Source organism: Sinohyriopsis cumingii, chromosome 9, assembly GCF_028554795.1.
Source record: "Sinohyriopsis cumingii isolate HCF-2022 chromosome 9, ASM2855479v2, whole genome shotgun sequence".
Classification (NCBI taxonomy): Eukaryota; Metazoa; Mollusca; class Bivalvia; order Unionida; family Unionidae; genus Sinohyriopsis; species Sinohyriopsis cumingii.
The window spans coordinates 23842245-23855368 of NC_142969.1; positions in this window are offsets into that span (position 1 = coordinate 23842245).

The following is a 13124-nucleotide window of genomic DNA, read 5'->3' on the forward strand; positions in this document are numbered from 1 at the left end:
TGAGAGAGTACAGCCCACTCGTACCTTGAATTCTCTGTCGGAGAGGAAGTTGGATATGAAAGAGGGCAGACGGCCTTTTAGACCTAGATCGTGCAGGTCTTTTAGTATCCCGTACTTCCATGTTGTGTCATAGGCCTTTTCTAAATCAAAGAAAACCGCTACTAAATGTTCTTTCTTGATAAATGCATCGCGAATGAATGTTTCTAGTCTAACCAGATGATCGTTGGTGCTCCGTCCATAACGAAAGCCACTTTGGAAAGGAGATATTAAATTGTTAGTTTCCAGGTACCATACAAGCCGAGAATTGATCATTCGTTCCATTGTTTTGCACATGCAGCTTGTGAGTGCAATAGGTCGATAGTTGGTAGGATCTTCACTATCTTTACCTGGTTTGGGAACTGGTATTACTGTTGCTTCTTTCCATATTTTAGGTAGGTTACCAGTAATCCATAAATCATTGAAGAGTTTTAAAAGAGATGTTAAAGATGATTCTGGAAGATGTTTTAAAAACTGGTAATGTATTTTGTCAGGCCCAGCGGAAGTATCATGGGCCTTGTCTAAAGCCTCCATAAGTTCTGATAGTGAAAACAGCTGGTTGTAGCTTTCCGAGTTGTTGGATGTGAATTTTAAACGTGACTTTTCTTTTTGAGTTTTCAATTTTTGGAAGGCTTCGGAATAATTAGATGATGACGAATTTTTAGAGAATGTATCAGCAAGAACATTTGCTATGTCACGTTTTGAGCTAAGATTGTTATTGTTCACTTTTAGATGTCGGAAAGAATTGTGTTTTCTCTTTCCGTTTATTTTTCGGATCGTGTCCCAAACTTTCTTAATTGAGGAACGAGAGTTTAAAAAGGAAACATATTTCATCCATGATGCTCGTTTACTTTCTTTGATTGTGCGGCGAGCTTTGGCCCGGAGAATACGATGTTTACTTAAATTCTCGGGCGTCGGATGATTGTTAAATTTTTTCAAGGCTTCTCGGCGTTGCCGTATGGCTTCCTTACATTCCTTAGTGAGCCAAGGTTTTAGGGTTCTTTTACAGTTTGCTGAGGACTTGGGGATAGATTCTTCTGCAATGTCGGTTAAAATAGATGTAAAATGCTGAATGGGGTCGTTAACATTGAAAACTGTATCCTCATTCAGCCTGGTTTTACAGAGTGTTTCGAATTTGGCCCAGTCGGCCTTCTTTAAATTCCATCGTGGAATTACTTCATCAATTGTAGAGTTATGATTTACAAGGGAGATTGGGAAGTGATCGCTGCTGTGAAGGTCATCAGCGACCTTCCATTCATAGTCCAAAAGCAGCGAAGGAGAACAAATTGTCAAATCGATGCATGTGTATGTACCCGTGCCTGGGTGTAAATATGTAGGTGTTTTGGTATTATATAGACACAGATCGTGTCTAGAAATAAAGTCTTCAACTTTGTGACCTCTGTCACTTACATGATTCGATCCCCATAAAATGTTATGGGCATTAAAATCCCCGAGTAAAACAAAGGGTGCGGGAAGCTGTTGAACAAGATTATCGAGTTCGTTTGGTACTAGGTTAGTGTTTGGTGGTAAATAAATAGAGCAAAATGTAATCACTCGATGTAGAGTGACGCTTACAGCAATGGCTTGTAAATTGGTGTTTAAAGGAATGAAACTATGAGGAGCTCTGTTGTTCACAATAACAGAAACTCCTCCTGATGCCCTGTCAACATTTGGAGAGCAGGTGTTAAACAGGGAGTAGTTTTTAAATGTGATATTGTCTGTATCTTTCAAGAAGGTTTCTTGAAGGCATAGTACCGCAGGATCATGTTCGTTTAAAAGCAGGAGAATATCATTGTAATTTGCTTTAAGTCCTCGACAATTCCATTGTATGATAGTGTTTTTCATTATAAATTTAAATTAAAGATTGTGGAGCTAGGTTAGACCTTTCGCAGACGGAATTTGTTTTGTTATTTCTCTGGAGGAAGTACGGGGGTGAATTTTTTGTTTGTAGGTCTGGAGTTCCCTTGGGCGCATGGAGCAGATTCTTCTGCATCCATGCTCTCGATGTCTCCAAACCTGTTATAAAGTTTGATGGGGTCATCTGACCCCTTTTGTTGCCTGTTTCCGTGAGATTTTTTATTCTTTGGTGATTTAGGTTGTTGGGTATTATTAAATGTAGTCTGAGTAGATGCCGTGTTTTTCTGTGCTTGGTAATGGGGGGTGTTTGAATTTGGTGTTGAATCGGGTGCTTCTGTTTGTGTTTGAGCGTCCTTCGTTGTTTTAGGATTGCTCTTCACTACAGTGGAGAAGGATGGGCCAGGATGGGCTGTTTTTGCCTGTACAATTTTTCTGGCTTCTGGATAGGGAATATTATTTGTGTATTTTACCCTCGGAATTTCCTTCTCCTGTTTCCAGGTATCGCAATCCTTGGAATTTGCGTGGTGCTCTTTTCCGCAGTTGACACAATGCGGAGTTGCTCTACAATCAGATTCATGATGAGCATTGTCTCCGCATCGGCCACATATTTGGCTCTTGGAGCAGCGGTCTTCGTGATGGCCGTATTTTTGACACTTATAACACCGAAGGGGGTTGGGAATGTAAATCTCTACCTTTACTTGCAAAAAGCCAACTTTCACCACTTTGGGTACAGTTGGCCTGTTGAAGGTGAGTACAATGGTGTTGGTGTCCTGCAGATTGTTATTACGTTTAATACGTATTCGTCGGACTGCAGTGACACCTTCATCTTTCATTCCTTCGATGATGTCAGCGTCGGTGACTCCAGCCAAGTCACGGCAGCGAATCACGCCTTTGGACGTATTCAGTGTGGTGTGAGCGAATGAGGTTACTGGGATATCAAAGAACGTTTTCATTTTCCTGATGTTGTCTGATTGACCTCGTCGCTCACACTCAATAAGAAGACAACCCGATTTCAACTTTTTAACACTTTTAGGTGTGCCAATCGATCCTGTGATAGTCTTTTCGATGACAAATGGAGATAGTGCGGCAAGCGGTTTCGTGGCATCTTTTGACTGTATGACCATGAAGCGTGGAAATGACTCCACACTAAATGGTTCATCGTCAGACTCTGATAAGGGTTTCGATCTTTTATTTTGATTTTTTTTGGAATTATCCATGATGGCTAGATTAAAAATTCAGCACCCGTGCTCCCCACCCACCAAGGAGCCCAACAAGGGGACACTTTTCAAGTGTCAGGGATACACAGATGCCATACTCAGTTGATAAAATTACCTTTGAATGACCCTGAAGTCGCCAATTTCTAAGGTCGGTAAAATTACCCCCCGATTGACCGGTTAAGCCACCGCCTTCTAGGAAGCCTTCTAAGACTTGGAAAAGGGAAATATAAAGGAAAAGAATATAGGGGCAACGGTGGTATCAAGAGAGATACAAGGAGAGAGAGAAAGAAGGTGAGAAAGTTAATAAAGACCTCCTAGGGCTCGGCGTGACCAGCCGATTTGTCGGAACCGGGCCCATCCCGACCACCCGTCTAAGAGAAGTAGAGGCCAAAGTAGTGTATTGCAGGGAAAGCCACTGCTCAACTACCAGGATCCTTTCCTCCCCCGACACGGGACGCAACCCACGGCAAACAGGTTGCCTCTACTTAGTCGCCTTTTACGACACGTAGCGAGGCACGTCGGGCCAATTCTACAACCCCGGACCCGCAGGGGGTATTTTGGCGAAGAAACTTGGGGCGAACAAAAAGTATTGTTCTGCAAATTAGTACGACGTTATAAATCAGAAGCATACATTTTGTCTCACAGAAGTAATCGAGATCATCCAAATGGGATACAAATGCATCGGGCTGCAAATATAAAATTAAAAGCTTTTCAAATTCTGTCTGTCTAGTTTTCACACATTAACAAAGAAGACAAATCGTGAAAAAACAGTGTATAGAACACGATATTACCCTTACATGTATTTATGTATATATGTATGTATGTATGTATGTATGTATGTATGTATGTGTGGATGGATGGATGGATGGATGGATGGATGTATGTATGTATGTATATATGTATGTATGTATGTATGTTTGTATGTATGTATGTATGTATGTATGTATGTATGTATGTATATATGTATGTATGTATGTATGTATATATGTATGTATGTATGTATGTATGTATGTATGTACGTACGTGTGCATGTATATGTGTGCACACACACACATACATGCATGCATGCTTACATAAATACATACATATATATGTGCACACACACATATATACATACATGCATAAATACAACCATATCGATATATATATATATATATATATATATATATATATATATATATATATATATATATATATATATAGATAGATATAGATATATATATAGCATGGCTTTTAACGTGTTGGTGTAAAGCAATTTGATATACCAACAATACAACAATACCGGCACAATAATACGCAAACACAAACATTCTTGCAACTGTGCCATGCGAGTCTAGGCCTATAGATCAATGATGCATTTCCAGTCATTAATCACTAGCAGCGTATGAAAATAATGATAAATAGTATTAATAATCCCCGTTTTCCAAATTAATTTAAAATCGTACTAAACTTCATCGCGATTGTTTCAGTTTTCGGTTCCCTCTCCCCTTCTAATAAATAAGGGACACACTATGCAGAAATCTGAAGTGAGAGAGAAAAATAATTTGTGCGGATGAACATCTTGAAACTGAACTTGTACCAACTAATCTAAAAGAACATGGATCGTCGTAATGGTATTGTATACACTTCCTTGGGATTATCTACATTGTTTATATAATCAATGATACAACGTTGCAGTAGCCTGTCGACACTATGTGGTAGGTTAAGCGGAACACATATTGTAATATCATTAATGCTGTGATGTTGTTGTTGTTTCTTAACCCTATTATAATGTTCTAGAAATCGATTATTACCGAAAAAATATGAAAATGACCAAAGGCGTACTCTCACTCTCCCTCTCCCTCTCTCTCTCTCATCATAGCGAGATACGTGCGGAAATCCACGAAACGATGAACGTAAAGAATTTTCGCATGTGTCATACGACGATGTCTCTGGACCTAGGAATGGTGGTGAATGTTAAGTCAAACCAAGAAAAGAAAAAGGAGAGAGCGAGAGCGAGAGAGATAGAGAGAGAATTTAATGGTCGGTAGTAATGTTAACTGAAGCAGAGTAATATCTTGGATCAATGTGAACATATTAAAATATGTAATAACCCTTTGTTGGTTCGTCCTTTCGCTTAAGTTCTATTCCACACTAATTTCCATGCGTCGGTACTTGAATGGCTGAACTCTCAATGTTCACTAATCTAACATGTGTTTGTAGTTCTCTACTTTCTTCATTAAAACCATCTTTCGTGTTTAAATCATAAGTGTGTCATAATTATCTAATGAATGTGAAATAGAAATACAAACTTAAAGAAGAAAAAATCAACTTACCAATTAGCAAACGTAATTTTGAATTGCCACAAACGACACAGAACTACATTTTTTTGCGGACACACTCGGCAGGGATAATGATGAGTTAGTTCACTCGGTAAATGCACAGTTGCATGTAGTTAATCTAAACTCCGTTCAAATATCAAATGTATGTATTTGTATGTGATATACATAAAATATATGTATAGTAACGATACACCAGTCGCTGTGTACATATTCAGCAAAAAGGAGACTCGGCAAGTCTCGTATTCTTTTAATGAAACGTTTGTACATCTCCTGGTGTATCACTAATACAGCGTACATACTATACATATATTCTCTCTCTTTCTCTATATATCTATCTATCTATATCTATATCTATATATATATATATATATATATATATATATATATATATATATATATATATATATATATATATATATATATATGCATGTTTACGCAAAACCGTTTTTGTAGCTGGCAAACGTGCAATGTTTTACACATGTCGAAAGTTGTAGGTATTGGCGAAAAATGTTTCTGGTAAACATGCATGGGGCGCTGATAAAGTTTTGTTTTTAAAATCTGTATATATTCTATTATTCCTGATCCCCACATTAAAATGGAGTACATATACTGCAAAACAGTCTATAAACCCGATATTCCCCAAACACTTTACCTAGTAGTCACAATAAGAAGAAATTCTTAAATAAATGTATGTATGTTCATTGAAATCGTTTGTCTGGGTAAAACGGCATTGTTTTAGAACTGTCGAAAGTCACACGCAATGGTAATTAGTTCTTTTCGTAAAAATGCAAGATGTGGCATCCCGAAATAAATTCAAACTATATATATTCTGTTATTACTGTTAGCATACGTTAAGTTATAAGACAATACCTACAAAACAAGGTATAAAATATGATATTTCCCCAAGAAACTGTACGAATAATGGACACTGAGCGGAAAGTCTTAAATGTGGTATGGTATGGTATGTATGTATGTATGTATGTATGTATGTATGTATGTATGTATAGAGTGCACAAAATGACGCTTTCTTGCTGTATATTCGAGCGTTCATCCATTCTCGCCTCTTCAGTACTCATTTTCACACCAGAGTGATCGAGTGATTCGTGCATTTAAAACCCCTGACATATACGATAATCCATTACTTACAACAAGACATGAAAATTTAATAACATTTTTAAATGAACCAATAAACTGTGATTGAAGTATTTATGCAAGTATCATTGGCTCCCTTTAGGGAATGCTCATGGCTGGCGTCTAGGATGAAACCTTCTCGCAATTGTAAATTGCGGAGGAAAACTTAGTGCACCTTTTGGTTAATTTATCAGTGGCTCAGGAGGAAATTTGAAAACATACATACGAACGGACAGATAGACGTTCCAATGGGGGCGTCATAATATTATTGCAGTTGTTTTTTTGAACAAGAACAATCATAATACTTGACTTACCTGTCACTTATGATATCGAATTCCTGTTGACTGAGATAGAGATGTCGACTTTTGCATGAGCACCATTTCAATCATTGATTTCTATAAGTTCATATTAAATAAATAAATATTAATCACGTCCCATTATAGTCCAATAAATGAGTAACCAATACAACCCGTATTCAGATTGCAGAATTTGTATCCGAACAACCACTCTCTTTGTCTCTCGTGGCTGCAAAAAGAAGCCTTATGTGTTGTTTTCAAGCCGATGTGACGAACATTTCCACTATACCATTCTCTCCTTTCGATTTCGCCTTTGTACATTTCTAGGAAAACTGCCACACACTGGCTAAATTAGTAATTGATTTAGATTATTCATGCGCTACCTTGTATGTACATTGAGTACGTGAACGCGAGAAAAATAAATTACTCTAACGTGTTGCATCTTGTCTTGACCGTATACAATATTTTAGTGTTATTATTTTTTCACCCATATTTCCAATAGTAAATTTTAAAGGAGATAATAAATTCAAGAACAGACTGGTAAACAATATAAAACTAGTCATTCGTGCAATTTTACAATATGATACTAATATCAAGAATATAGGTTTTATGGAACAGATTATGCACTTAAGAAAATACTATATCTGTGTGCAACACTAATGAACTATCAGTATTTTATTTTAACTCAGCACGTACACAGTTTATCACGTTAGCCAGAAGTAGTTAAAGGTAAATGTCACAATCTATTGAAAATTGACTGCGTTCGTGTGTGTGTGTGTGTGTGTGAGGGAGAGAGAGAGAGAGAGAGAGAGAGAGTGACCGATAATTTCAATTTGAATAATAATGATATCTTCTCCTCAATATGGAATTATATGCTATTCTATTGGTTAATTAGTTAGTTAGGGTACCTCTTCCTCCCCCATTTAGCTCATTCTTATGCGTAGAGTATGCAAAATACCGAAACCTCTGATATCGTAATCATCTGAGCCAAATGTATCAAGCAAACCCAAACTTGGGTGGGGCGGGAAATGCATCATATATGGAGACTAATCCAGATAATGAAACCTTATATATTTCATATTTGTGGCAGATATCACTTATGAATAGTACATTTCAAATTCATTGAATGTATCATCTCACCTATAAAGTCAATATCTTAAGTTGTGTCAGCATATTGTTGATGGACGAAGGACTCGAGCCCTGCACAAAGTTAACTAGGTGACCTCATATTCGTTCTCAAATAAACCTGCTCACTCTATACTCTGACATCATTCTTCGAATATTTATCTCCTGGTGAGGTGACACACCTTCATCCAGTGAGCCAAGAAGCTACTGTTAGCTTTACCAGCCCGTAAAAGTAATAAGAAGGACGGAAAACATAATAGCTGTCACCGTCAAACACTGTCACCGACTTGCTGGACAAGCCATATATAGTTGCACCAGCTATTGAAATTAGTAATGTAAACACAAGATGTGTAAGTTTATAGGTTCAAAATGGCACTCTGTGGTTAAAACGGTTTATGGGGTCAAAAGTGTTTGTAGGGTCAAAGGGGAATGGTGCATGGTTTTAATGTTGAGTTGAAACCAACAGACATACACATACATAAACGCACACATGCATGTGTAACTTTATTGAGAGACGGTAGAACGGACGGTAATCTCGTCCGGAGACAATTGTTTTGAGAGACAGACAGACAGACAGACAGAGAGCGAGATTAGAGGAGAGAGATAGAGAGAGAAATTAGAGGATGGTAAAATATAAAAACGTCGGCACTATTTTTGGTTCTGTTATTTTGTGAGGCCTTATAGGTATTGCTTCAAAATACACTATGGACAATTTGTTTCTTAAAGAAATTAGATAGCAGATATTTAACGGTACATACAATGACCGGTGTTCTCATTTAGGTATGTCCTTCGTTTTAGGCCACGCTGTTAAAAGCATTAATAATTTTACGGAAAAAGCTGAAATGCTCATTGTGAACATAAAAATTAAAAACTATAATCTTTAATATATAAGGTCTATTAAAATAGTGCGGTATTAGTTACATTAATTTATAATTTTTAATTGATAATTATGTAATGATTACGTTTCATATAATTATAGAAGTTTCTTCCACTCCATTTTGGAAAGTCATACTAAGTGTGATATTTTATTTAAAATTTACTCATTACTATGTTAATGAACTTTGGAGAATATGAAGCATTTTATTTTGCGAAAATGCTTTGATGGTTATCCACCGACATTGGAGGGGGAAAGTACAACCTTAACTCAAACCTTTGCATAATAATATGTAGTAAAGACATAAACAACTTATATCGAAGTGATTGATTACCTTGTATCCCTCCTTTTGCTATATTTGTATGAAATCATTTACATAACCAATCAGCAAGGACTTGCACAGAATGATAGGAAATATCAAGGTCAAACAAATTCTGTAACTTTAATGCTTCTGTTGCTATAACGTCTACCTAGTGATAATGACATATCACCAACAACGACAGTTGGGCTGTAATGCACACACACACACACAAACGTGCACACATATATAGCCCTGACGTATGATTCCCGCCCTGACATTCTAATTCTGCATGCCAAATAGCAAACAAAATTAGTGTAAAGTCAGTTTTCCCTGATGGAGAAAGCCTTCTATTTTATTTATCGCCACAGGACATAATTTATTATCCGATTAAATTATAATCTACTGTATCTACCATTCCTCGCCCCACCCACAAACGACCCCATTACATTTAGGAGCCCCGTAACCACAACACACGCACATTTTCCTTTGAATTTATTAAACTGATATACAAAACAAATGGTAACGAAAGGCTACGTGTGAAATGTCAATTACAATTTGTCCTATTTATTTTACCATACAGATTTTAGGATTTACAGTTCATGCATTCTCATAACATTCGAGCCTTTTAATGTCATATGTCAAATGTACTAGATCCAACTTCGGTCGGAAACAAACATACAATGCACATAGGATATTTGCTCCATATGTAGCGGGCAAGTCAATGTGACTAAATATTTCCACAACAATATTTTTTTCTTTCGATTTCTCCTTTGATCCTTTGTGAAAAAATTGCCACACTATGGCAGACAAAAGAAATTAATTCAGTTAATACCTGCTATACCTTGTGCTTTACATTGTTAGGTGTACGCGCGAAAACTATTTAGCTTACCTGATTTTGTCTTCGTCTTATATGATATATTAGCCTATATTCAACTTAATCACATTTCCACTGTAATAAACTCAGTTCAAGAACAGGATGCAAAACAATGATACATGTACCTTTGTTATTCGTGGTATTTAAAGCAATAAAAATACTATCAAGAAGAATCGTGGAATGGAGAATACTTGTAAGCAAATGCTACATCATTGTGCAACACTATTGAATTACTAATATTTTATAATGTAACTCAATTCATCCTTGTAGCCAGATGTAAAACGCTATTGAAAATTAACCGCATGTCTCTGTTTGTAACCAGTAACGCCAATGATAATACAGTTTGCACCTCGAAATGGAGCAATATTCGATAAGGAAATTGTTTTCTGCTAGCGTGTTTGAATCAAGCAAGCTCGAAAATAGATCTGGCGGGGAAAGCTTAAAAATGAAGTTTAGTCCAGAAAATGAAACCTTATTTTGTTCATATTGTGGCAGATATTGCTCTTAAAAGGACATTCCAAAGACGTTGATAATAACATTTCATCTATGCAGTCGTTGTCTGGGGTAATAGCAATATATTGTTGACGGACGAAGGACGCAAGCCCTGTACTTAATTTAAGTAATTGAAATCATATTATTTCTCAGACAGATCCACTCCGCCCGTACCTTGCAAATTTGTCTTTAAAAATTTACATCTTGGAGAGGCCAAACCGCTTCATCCATGGCGCCAAAAAACTAGTGTTAGCAGTAACAGCCCTTTAAAGAATTAAAAAGGAAAAAGAACAAAAAAGAAAAAGAAATGGCTCTCCTTACCGACAATGTCACCAGCTTGCTGTACAAGATAGTGTTATCTGTACCTGCCCTAGACAGTACTAACTAGGGAAACAAAAATATGCCTGTCGCTTTGGTTATTCACTGTCAGGATCGAAAATAAGGGCGATTTGGCTAAATAGGATGAAATTTACATATTCAGATAAATTTGAAACGTCTCACAGGTCTCTAACAAAACGGCTATACTTATTTTGAGCATATTGCCTACTTTTAATTTACAATTACTTGTAAAATCAATGTTTGTTATTCTGTCTGTCTTTGTCTCTCTCTTGAAGCAATATCCTGCAATCTAGTCAGTCTAGCTGATAATGATTTGTATTGTTAATTTATGTGTTCACAGTAGTCAGTCTTTATTCTTTCTTCTTCGTCTTCTTATTCAGTTAGTTCTCTTCATTTTCTTCTTTTTATTATGTCAAGAACGACACTGCTGACAAGACCTTCAATAAACAAACTCATTTGGATAATAAACGCAACTCAGCATATGCATTGATATCTTAACCTCTGAGCTGACAATTTTAGTGAAAATCTAAACGCAGGTCTTGCATGAGTAACACAAGATTCCAGGCTAAGGAACATCTGCCTAAAAAGTACTTCATGAACATTTCAAATGAAAGTTGAATACGCCACGTATAGATAAGTTGCCACTAGTTGCCTTTGCAAAAAAAAATGTTACATGTATAGGTGCTAATAACGTAGAATATTCGGTAATGACTCCATAATTTTGTATATTTATTCTGAAATGCTTTAGTTTCAATATGCCGACCGCGCATTCAATGTTTGAGTTACGCATTATACCTATTCTGTTGTAACCTGCCTTACCGCATACTCTGTAAAAACAAGCACAAAACTAAACAAACGAAAGGTACTCAGAGGAAACAACAGAAAGGAACACTGAATGACAGAAGAAGGAAGAGATACAAGGAAATACAGAAAGAACAGGAAAAAGATCAGCAGAAAATAGCAGAACAATTAATTTTAAAAAATAATCAATATATACATTCATCCATTGCTCACCTTAGCGAGATTTATCTATTTCAGCCCGTCATTGATGTTGTTACGATTATATATTCCTACCTTGCAAGGTGTTTCTACACCTAGTCGATTTCGTCATTTAATACCCATAACGCACACAGATGGTTATATAGTAGGCTTCTTTCCTCTACTCAAGAATCGTGATTATGAGAGCCAAGAAGCAAACAAAAACAAATAGTTAATGGTATATTTTCACCGATCGAAAAGTACCTCACTTTTTTTCACCGTAGGGCAGAATTATCCTCCTAGCAAATTCTACTGTAGTCTCAATTACGTTTCCTCACACCACCCACAAACGACCCATTAGTTTAGAAGGCAATTACTCCAACAAAACGTTCCCTTAAAATAATCACCGTGATGTAAAATCTTAAAATGGCAACGAAAGTTAATAGTGCAATGTCAATTACAATTTAGCCTATCTTGTGCTGACAATGACGTTAAACCCTCCAACAACAACTTACATCAATTACCTTTAAATAAAACCTCCTGACCAACCAAAAACCTATAAGACAATGTATGTTACAGGGGTACTGATTGTGTGTAGAAAGAGACGTAAGGTGGAGGGTAGGGGTGGCAGGCCAAGCATGGCATCTTATTGATCATCCGTCGAGAGTTATGGAACATGGCGTGTCTTATGATCGTCGTCTGTACGCCATCAAAGTAATTATGCAAGTGTCGTCAATCATCCTTTAAAGCTTCATTCAAGCATGCTAAGGGATTTGGCCTACTTTCCATTTCGTTTACTCTCGAAAATACGTTATCATTTTCTATCTAAGGAATTCTGAATCCAGTAAAAGGCATGGAGTAGCAAAGGCAAGATGGCCGAAGACTGGAATTGATTTATACATTTTAAATTCATGTTAAATGTCACAGGGCATCCACTGTTGTTGCTTTTTGCTGTTAACGTCAATTTAATCCGGCACTATATGACAGGTTAGTTCGGTTAAAACCTTCACTTGAATTTGCAAAAAAATTGCATGCCTTTTTAAAATGAGTATTGTAGTATTACACCTTCTTCTTAGTTTACACCTTGAGGGTTTATCAACGGCAACTCTGCAAAGATAGCATCGTTAATACCATTGTTCGAGAAAACACATTAACAGTAATGAAACTATTTAGTTCAAGATGATCTCTCATCCGTCATCCCTCAACCGCAAACTCAAAATATAAAACCTTTCCTATTTTAGTAGTTAACAATATGCGCATTGTGCATGACTCAATTATATTTT